We start from the raw sequence: 8,776 nt of genomic DNA on the forward strand, positions 1-8,776 counted from the left end.
TTTCTTTTCTTTCTTTTCTTTCTTTTCTTTCTTTTCTTTCTTTTCTTTCTTTTCTTTCTTTTCTCCAAGCTATTCTAGACAATCCAAGTGATTCTCTTGCTAAGGTTATTACAGCCCACTGTGGAAGACGCTATGTCAGCATGTGACTGTGGTAGTTTTAATGCTGGATATTCAGAGGAATCGCTACTATAGCGAACAGCACAGGGCTCCATTATCTACATCCCCGCTCAGTTATCCCAACTTGCAGCCAGCAGCTGCCAGCTGAGCATGGTCTTCTGAGTTAAAGTACTTTGGAGGTGGTATATCTGAACCAAAACAGCATGTAAAGGGTCTGCCCATGGGGTGCAGGAGGTGCAAGAAGGTGCGGTGCCTCTACAGAAATGCTGTGTGGTCTTTTGCAAAGTTGTATATTCCTCATGCTAAAACTTCTTGCTGCGTGAGCATGTGTTTGGGTCTCACATGACCTCAGACGTGCTTCCTTGTGGTAAGGAGCAGCAAGGAAGACACTGACACGCACTGAAGCCATACTTTGTAACCTAGTAATTCCTGCACTTCACTGAACAATTATTGTCTAAATTAGTGTGCCTCTCTAGGTGTGCATGTAGCTGTGAGGGAAGCAGCATTCAGCCAGTCTTGAGTATGTAAGGCCTGGAAGCAGCAACAGAGTCCATTCAGGGAGAATTCCAGGGAACGGCTTAGTTTCCAGAAAGCCGGTAGCTGGAGGGTGAGGTTCCTACCAACAGACTTACTTCATCACTGAGATCTCGCTGATACAAACACAAACTGGTCCCAGTCATGCAAACTGATTTCACTTGCTATTTCCATCATAGCTTTGCTTCTTAGTAGTAAATGGTTCACAACTCAGCTGGCTAAAATACTGCTTGGGTGTGCTATAGTATGAGGATCTAGAGCTCAGGCAAATAAAGCATCAGTTACATGCATCCAGTTTTCTATAATGAGCATTGGAAAATAAAAAAAAAAAGAAAAAGCACCTTGCACTTGTGTACGTATGCAGAGCTTATTTGTGGATGCTGTCTCAAACAGCCTGTGCTGGCTTGTTGCTATTAACGGGAGCGTGTATTGTCAGCTCTGTGCAACCTTACCTCAAGTGGCTTTGTGGTGTCCATCTGTGTAGCTGCACAGAGTACAAAACAGAGAAACCTTTGGCCTCCTCTAACACTAGTAGTAAGCTGGCCAATTTGCAGCAAACAGCAAGCAAAGGTATTGTACATCTAGATTTGTAGGTTGTTTCAATGAGGCTGCCTTCACACATAGATCTGCTCTTGGCAAAAATCAGATCTGCAGCGATCGTAAAATCTTTACCATTTTCCTCACCCCAGTTCAGGTTATTGGAGGAAAGCACTGGACATCTGGAGCTGTCCATGGAAGCCCCATCCCAGCACCCGGCACAGCTGAGGAGGTTCTCATGGGAACCTCTATAGAGCTTCCAGTCTGGCAATTTTGTTCTTTTGGCTCCTTCATCAGAGTTTGCTGATGAGCCACTCTGATAGAGCCATGGGGTAAAAGAAAGCTTTCTGTGAAGTTTAACAACTGTATGTATTTACAAGCAGAAAAGACAGGAGTTGCTAGTGTCTTCTCTGTGTGGAATAAGCAGCACACTGCATGTGCTACGTGCCTGCTGGTCGTACAGACTTCTGTTCAGCTCGGATTCATTGCAGCTTAAAGTCGGGATTTCTGTGCCAGCATACATCAGTGTTGTTATTTCTAATCCTGTCACCCCCAAATAGTTTTACTGCAGAACAGTGGCCTGATAGTATCATTTTATCAAAGCTTGGCAGCATGTGATTATTGTGGCATCTGAGCTACTTGCAGCCTTCTGAAAGCATACAGCCCCAGCCCTAGGCAGAGTCCAGATCTCATCTTCTGGGGAAAGAGGAGTGAGAAGGCAAACAGAGGTTTGGGCTGTGACCTGTTCCACATCCCTGCAGGAAGCCCATGGCAGAGCGAGGAGCTGAAGCCTTTTGATTTCTAGCTGGTGTGCAGCAGGCCCATCAGCCTGAAGTACTGACTTACCAGTCTGTGGGTGTTGTTAGCTTGCGTGGTTATGTATTTAGCAACGTGTGACAGACTTCTGTTTGGCAGAGGGCTGTGAACTTCTGAGTTCACGACATCCAGTTTGCTTTTCTAGTGAGCTGCTTCACAGTGTAGACAGAATCACACACAGTAACTGCACTGATCACGTAATGCCTTGCATCTTTGTGAGTTTAAAGTAGGTTGAGAATAAATCTATTAAGGTCCCATTTTTTTCAGGTTATATATAGCAGGGAAAAATGACACAGTTCACAAACTTCAGTCTATACACAGACAAACCTTCCCCACCATACGTGTGTCCAGGCAGACTTCATCTGAAAATGCCCCTGTTCAGCAGAAAACAGCCAGTACAGCTGCTGGGAGGGGAGGTTTCTGGAGCCTGCTTGGTTTTGCAGCTGCAGAGGCTGACTCCTGCTCCGGATGGAAACTGGTCCCTGTGTGGCCATGCTGCCCTGGGGAGTGCATTCCACAGGCAGTTCCTCTCAGAGGTGGAGCTGCAGCTCCTTTGGACCTCACTGCCCTGCACAGCCCTCCACTTTGTCTGAGTTTCTTTGTCCCCTTGCTCCTCCTTGTTGTCCATCAGATGAGAATGGTGGAGCCCACCTGCATAGCCCAGAGCTGAGAGCAGAAATATGCCTAAGCTTATGAACATGAAATGCACCTGATGGTGATGCCTTTGGCTTTACAGTCACCTCTCTTGCTCTGAGAGAGCAACTGCATGTCAGTACTGTTCTTTATGGAGCAGGGGCATGTGGCAAAACAAGCCTGGGAAGGAAACTGGGGCTCCAGTAGGAGCCTGCTGACCTCACCCTGGCAGAGTGCTTTGGAACTAGGAAAAGTGATGATCATTTTGGTCTTTCATAATACCACTAACTCTCAAAATATTAAAACTTTCAGAGAGATTTCTGAGAGCTGAGAGAGAGAGGTGGGCTGCGTGCCCTCTTGCCACATCCCAAACGATGAGAGTAAGTGGGAGGACATGCAGTATTTACCTCTTTGAGGTTGTGGTCCACACTGATGGCTGGTACTTAACATGGCAGCCAGGGTTAATCCTCCTTTCCTCCCCTTTTGATGTGGAGTTTCCATTTGTTTGTGTGGTCTGTTTCATCCAGGACGTCCTGAGCGCATATACGTGGAACTCTTGCTCTTCTCGTGTGCTTTTCTGTGAAGGGCTGTCAGGAACCAGAGGGAGAGGAGGAAGGGTGCAGGAGCAGACTGGAGTGAAATTCTTGGTGGCTTCTCAGCTGTGACCAAAACAGGAGCTGCAAAATGCAAAGCACAGTATGAGAACAGCCTCTGCCTGGTTTCTTTCAACTCACATGCTCTCATGGCTGCTCTTGTTGCAGCTGCAGCCACCTTAACTCAGACACAGTGATATATTTTCTTTTTTTTTGGAGTTGTAACTGAGTTAAAACTGAAGTCAAAAGCAATTTTAGGTTAAAGTTGGTCAGGCTGAAGTGTGTAAAGCTAACTCAAATATTAGCAAGATCAGTGCCTGCCTGAAGGCCAGATGTAAAAACAGATGATTCTAACTGTGAATGAGCCTGTGGGAAAGAGAGGGATGGAGGCAGGGCTTTTAAAGTGGATGGACACACAACTTGCAGTGGTTGCTATAAATAAAACAAGAAATAGCAGTGATCTGTGTAATCCTGGCCGACTGCCTTGGCTCTGGAATGTAGCCTCAGTTCCGCAGGTACTGCTTCAGCATCCTGAGAGGAGAGGCAGCTGCTGACTGTTTGGGCTAGTCTGTTGTGGAGTAGGAATTTCCCTCCTTAGACCGCATTATTCCTTCTGAGTTGCACATACCACATGGCCAGAGCGCCAAATGCAAACACACAGCACGCTTCACAAGCAAGCAAACCTTGTGAGCTTTCATTGCAGAGTTACAAATGCTGAAACCTCCAATGTGATGTTGGCAAATCTAAATATTAAACGTTAGCCATCCCCATTCTGTCCCCCCACCTCCCTCCTCCCACGTGCGTTTTCCCTCGCTCCCTTTGCGCTGTCGCAGGCAGGCTGCAGCTGCTGCCGGCAGGCTGTGAGCTCACTGCAGCCCGGGTGGCTGCAGCCCTATGAATAGCTCAGCTGAAGCCGCTGTGCCTGAGGATGCAGCAAGCCACACAGGTTTAACGGCTCTGCAGCAGCAACTGGATGTGTGTAGGTAATTTGAAATAGAAATATGCCCAGATCCCTTCTCTGAAATTTAAGATTTTAAGGAGGTAGTATGTGTGAGCTGATGGTCGCTGTGATGGGAGGTCAGCAGCAGATACTTCAGCAAAGACAGACTTCTCTTTGAAAGGAAATAGACTCATACCTTTAGAATGGCTTTTACAAATGGTCTTCCGATAATAATAATTCCAGTGCAAAGCTTACATCCAAACACCTCATTGTTAGCTGTGAGTCACACTTCGTGAGCATCACGTCTTCCCTAGAAAGACAGGCCAGTACTGTTATCACCAGGCGGGGAGCCACAGGATGGGGAATATTGCTCAGTTTCCAAAAGCATCCACTGTGGCAAACCCAGTGTTTAGTTTTCAGAACGTCCAAGGCCCACATCATTTCTGAAAATTGGGACTGAGTTAACTTAAAATTAAATTAAAGGTTATATTTGAGAATGAAGACCCGTAATGTCTTGGTCATATGAACAGTGAGTTAAGGGCAGGCCAAAGTAAAGAACCCAAAGCAAACCAAGCATGAGAGGTTATCTGAAACGTCAGTTTATGGTATGTTAAAAGCACATTTTTATGAAGTCTACTGACATAGAGAGACTATTGCTAAGCACTAACTGTGTTGTCAAGTAAAAACATCTCTTTTTCTGGGTTAGGAGTCAGTAGCTACCCTTCAGTTTGTGATGGGGTTCTCTCTGAATTTTGCTCACTTTCTTTGAGCTACAGTGGCATGTTTCAATGCTATTCAAACACCACAATCTACAAAAGCAACCCTGAGTGCAAGCAATAATTATTGCTGTTCTGCCATAACGTTATCGCCTATCCTCTTGCTTCCTGACTTCACTTTAAGACAGTGTGCACCTGCGGTCAGCGAATTGTCACATAATCTGCAACTGTCCTGAAGGCAGCAGGAGTGATGGAAGGGGACAGCTGGGTGAGCGGTGTGAGCTGGCAGGGCTTTCTCACAGCAGACTTTGCTGTACAAGACCCTGGGAAGTTTTGGAAGTTCAGTAGTCACATTTCTTGATCGAAACATTTCATTTGCAAAGAGTTTTTCATATTTTGGCAAACATGAAGAATCTCAGAAATGCCCTGTTTTTCTCTTACAGTATGACTCCTGAATCAGCCTCTAGACTATGCCTTCAAACAAGTTAAGTATAATTTAGACCAGAGGACTTCTTCTACAGCAAAGACCTCCTTTGTCTAGTCAAAATCCTGAGTGCGAAGGGATGTACAGTGTAAGTTAGGGTCTGATCCACAGCTCCGTGTCAGCAAGCACCCACTGCTGATTTCAGTGTGCTTTGTTCCACTTCCTTTATTGAGAACAAGTGGACTAAAGGGACATAAAATGTAGTTGCAGTCAAAATGCTGAGTCAGCCAATCTTATCCTCACACGGTGGTATGGAGCACCTGAAAACATAGGAAATGAAAATGGCTTGAGGCTTCTTTTGCCCTTTGCTGGAAGTGGTTTTTCTTGAAGCCTTTGGGTTTTGTGAGTTCAAGTTTTCTTTGTATCTGTGGGGGACTAGGAATTTACGTTTCATTTAAAGGTGAAAAGGATGAGATTTTTCTTTATGTAATCAGCAGACTCCGGGAGCCTAGGCTTCAAGAGATAATATAAAACACAGTGATTCCAAATCCTGTGGTTTTACTGTGAATTATAAAGAACAGTACTACTAAAATGGGTGCTTTGGGACAGAGCTTCAGTTCCTTTTTTAACCTCCAAGCATTAGGTGCTGCCGTCCTCATCCTTTTTAATTGCTGCTGCATCCATTTGGTGGCACGTGTGCAGTAGTTCTTGGTGATGGTCGGCACTTGCTGGTGTGTGTATCAAGATGCAGGTGGCAAAATGATTCTTCAGAGCAAAGGGACATCTGTCAGCATCCTAGGTGAGCTGATTGCATTAGGTGAATAAAACACAGATTGAATGTGCCTCAAGCGGCTTGCACTCTAAGTGACATGTAACCGTGAATGCTAAAAGATTATCTGTAGGACTCTTGGCTTCATTGCCCTGGTTGGTCTGATTTGCAGTTGGGATGTAGTGTTGGAGTGAATTGCGGTGAATTGTTAATGGCTGCAGTCACCAAAATGCGATGACTTCCTTTCGTGGAAAAAGTGAAAATCTGGGGTGGGAAGAGTGCTATTTGTAAGGCCACTGAATGTGAGGAGGAAGCCAGCACAGCAGCTCATCACAGCCTGGTGATTTCCCATGGATAATGAGTGAAAGGGCTTTCCAGGCAGTCACTGTGCTGCTTCCTTGGAGCTCCGTAAGGGATGAGCAACTGGTAAAGGTGTGTTCAAGTGAAAATGTGCATGCAGTCAGCGGAATCCGTGTTCCATTGTGAGAGATGCTAAATAATAGGTCTTAGAGAGAAAATCCGGGGACAACTTCTTTTAGAAAACCAGAGAGAAATCGGGAAGTTGAAGTTACTGTGGTAATGGAAAGAAGTGCTCTGCTGAGACTGTCTAGGGAAATAGTGAGCATCATCTCATGCCAAGATGTAGGATTTGGACAGTATTTAATCCCACATTAAGACTGGGATCAATTTTGATCGCTTTAAAAGCAATTTTATGTATAATAAAGGGCATATTCCGTCCTTCTTGTCTCAATGCTCTAAAATCTATGTTAATAGGCTCCATCTTTCAGCTGGTTATTGCTCTATATACAGAAAAGTTTTTCAGACATGTAAGCAGCATAGTTCTCAGATGTACCAGAAGGGAAGTTCTGTCAGAAGAAAAATCATAATTCACAAACCCTGGTCTTTTTCAATGTATAATTCATACCTCCTTTGAACAGTCCTCCTCACAGGAATTCAGAGATGGATTTGGATTAGCTTACTTCATTTTTAGAATACAATGGGAGAGCACTTAGCCTGTATTCTTGCAGCCTTTTCTATAAATAAAAAATAGACGCTGGACCCAAATCAGCCGCTTTCTGCATTCCCTGGGAAACCTGCGTTAGAAGCCACAGCAGGACAGCTCTTCTTTGGCAATGCTCGCTGCAACCCCAGCAGCCAGCGAAGAGACAGAGGGGCTGTCGTGTACTTGTTCCCTGCAGCCAGGGAACAATCAGCAGACTTCGCTGTGCATGTTCAGAAGCCTGGGGCTACAGATGTAGGCATCAGAGAAATCGAACGCGGCGATGCACGTGACAGGCTTTGATTGCAGAGCTGGGCAGGCAGTTGCTTTGCGGTGATGCTGCGTCAGGGGCACCGTGCCGGGGACACTTCACCCTGTGCCCCTGCAAAGCGTTACAGAGTACATGCAGCCCACACTGAAACAGCTCAGTGTTTTTTAAGCCAGGGAAGTGCTTTGTATCCGGCAGTACAGGCCGCTTCCCTCTCTCCTCCCCCACCGAGGCTTCTAGCAGAATCAGAAACCACAGCGTGATTCAGCCTCTCGACACAAATCTGCTTCCTGGCGTGCTTCTGGGGAGGCTGTTTTTTGCTGAGGCTCTGCCTGGTGCGTGTGGCAAAGTTGCAGATCAGCTTTTAACTCAGAAGAGTCGGGGGGAGACAGCAGGACTTGCCCACTGCTGTAACTACAAGTCCCTGGGGTGTGTACTAGTTACAGCAGTTATTATGGTTTTTGTTACATTTTTCAAAATATTGCAGGGAGCTTTCTGAAATGGGAATTTCAGGGAGGAAAACTATGAACGATGCAATATTGAAGGATAGCAACAAAATGCACTCCAAAAATAGTAAAATTGAAGTATGGTGATTCCTACGGAGAGAAAACTTTCAACTGTCCTTCTACATAACAGGTTACAACTTGGACGTACAGCTGGGGTTAACTACCACCTCTAGTGATCTGTGTGTGCCTCACTGAGAGCCTGCGAGCAGCAGTTGTCATTACCCTGCACTACATGAAAGCTGGATTCCTCTAGCAACTCTGCCTGAGATCTATTTTTGGCTTCTCATCTAAAAACAGATGGTTGGGAGTGAGAACCTCCTCTTATGATTGCTGTTGTAAGCTGTGAAAGCAACAGATGGTTGCCAACGTAGAGAGCACAAACCTAGAGTTGTCAAGTTCCAGTTTTTCTTCCAGCGTGGTGTGAGCTTTATTTTGTTCCCCTCTATCCACTTCATACATTCTCAGAATATAAAATAGGCTTATCTTTTTGTTTACAAGGGTATGGAGATACCTGCAAGGAAAAAAAACAGATCTAGGTTCATGTCATGTCTTCTTCAGTACCTGTAACAGCAGATCTTAGAGGTGTGAATTTCTCCAGATGTTTTGGTCAAAGTGTGAGGAGGTACTTGCTGCAAAGTAGGCTCCCCTAATTATCCATCATGTCTCCAAATGGAATAGAGAGACCCTAATTCCATTCCAGAGGAGAGGGAAGGCAGCAGCCTCATACTGTTGTGAGGGGGGTAAGGATCTCTGCCCCCAGTGTGTTCTTATTTGGCCATTGATACCATAAAACAGAGAAGCTACAGGGGGTACTGTAGGATCTCAGCTATGCCCGCACCTCTGACTTCAATTTTCTAATAAAAGGAAATTATGCTTCAGTGGGTCAAGAAGGTTGTCCAGAAATTGAGTCTACAGTTTGTCTT

The 8,776-nt window shown here is 45.4% G+C and overlaps 2 protein-coding genes across 7 annotated transcripts in view; one reads left to right on the plus strand and one right to left on the minus strand.

Annotated features, from left to right (window-relative positions):
- Positions 1-8,776, minus strand: part of PIGF (phosphatidylinositol glycan anchor biosynthesis class F) — a 48,174-nt gene that overhangs the window by 14,692 nt on the left and 24,706 nt on the right. Inside the window, exons 7-10 of one of the 5 annotated variants that reach the window (XR_002436414.1) lie at positions 8,236-8,364; positions 4,367-4,480; positions 3,045-3,314; positions 2,232-2,670 (exon numbers count right to left, since the gene is read on the minus strand). The gene's annotated coding sequence lies outside the window, so the exon portion shown is untranslated. Of the gene's footprint in view, positions 1-2,231; positions 3,315-4,366; positions 4,481-5,520; positions 8,365-8,776 lie in introns of those variants that run through there. The other 4 variants (XR_002436415.1, XR_002436413.1, XR_002436416.1 and 1 more) reach the window with 4 other exon arrangements.
- RHOQ (ras homolog family member Q) overlaps positions 1-8,776 on the plus strand; it is an 18,498-nt gene that overhangs the window by 725 nt on the left and 8,997 nt on the right. The gene's annotated exons all lie outside the window — the stretch shown is intronic.

This window comes from Numida meleagris, chromosome 3, assembly GCF_002078875.1.
Source record: "Numida meleagris isolate 19003 breed g44 Domestic line chromosome 3, NumMel1.0, whole genome shotgun sequence".
In the NCBI taxonomy this organism is placed as follows: Eukaryota; Metazoa; Chordata; class Aves; order Galliformes; family Numididae; genus Numida; species Numida meleagris.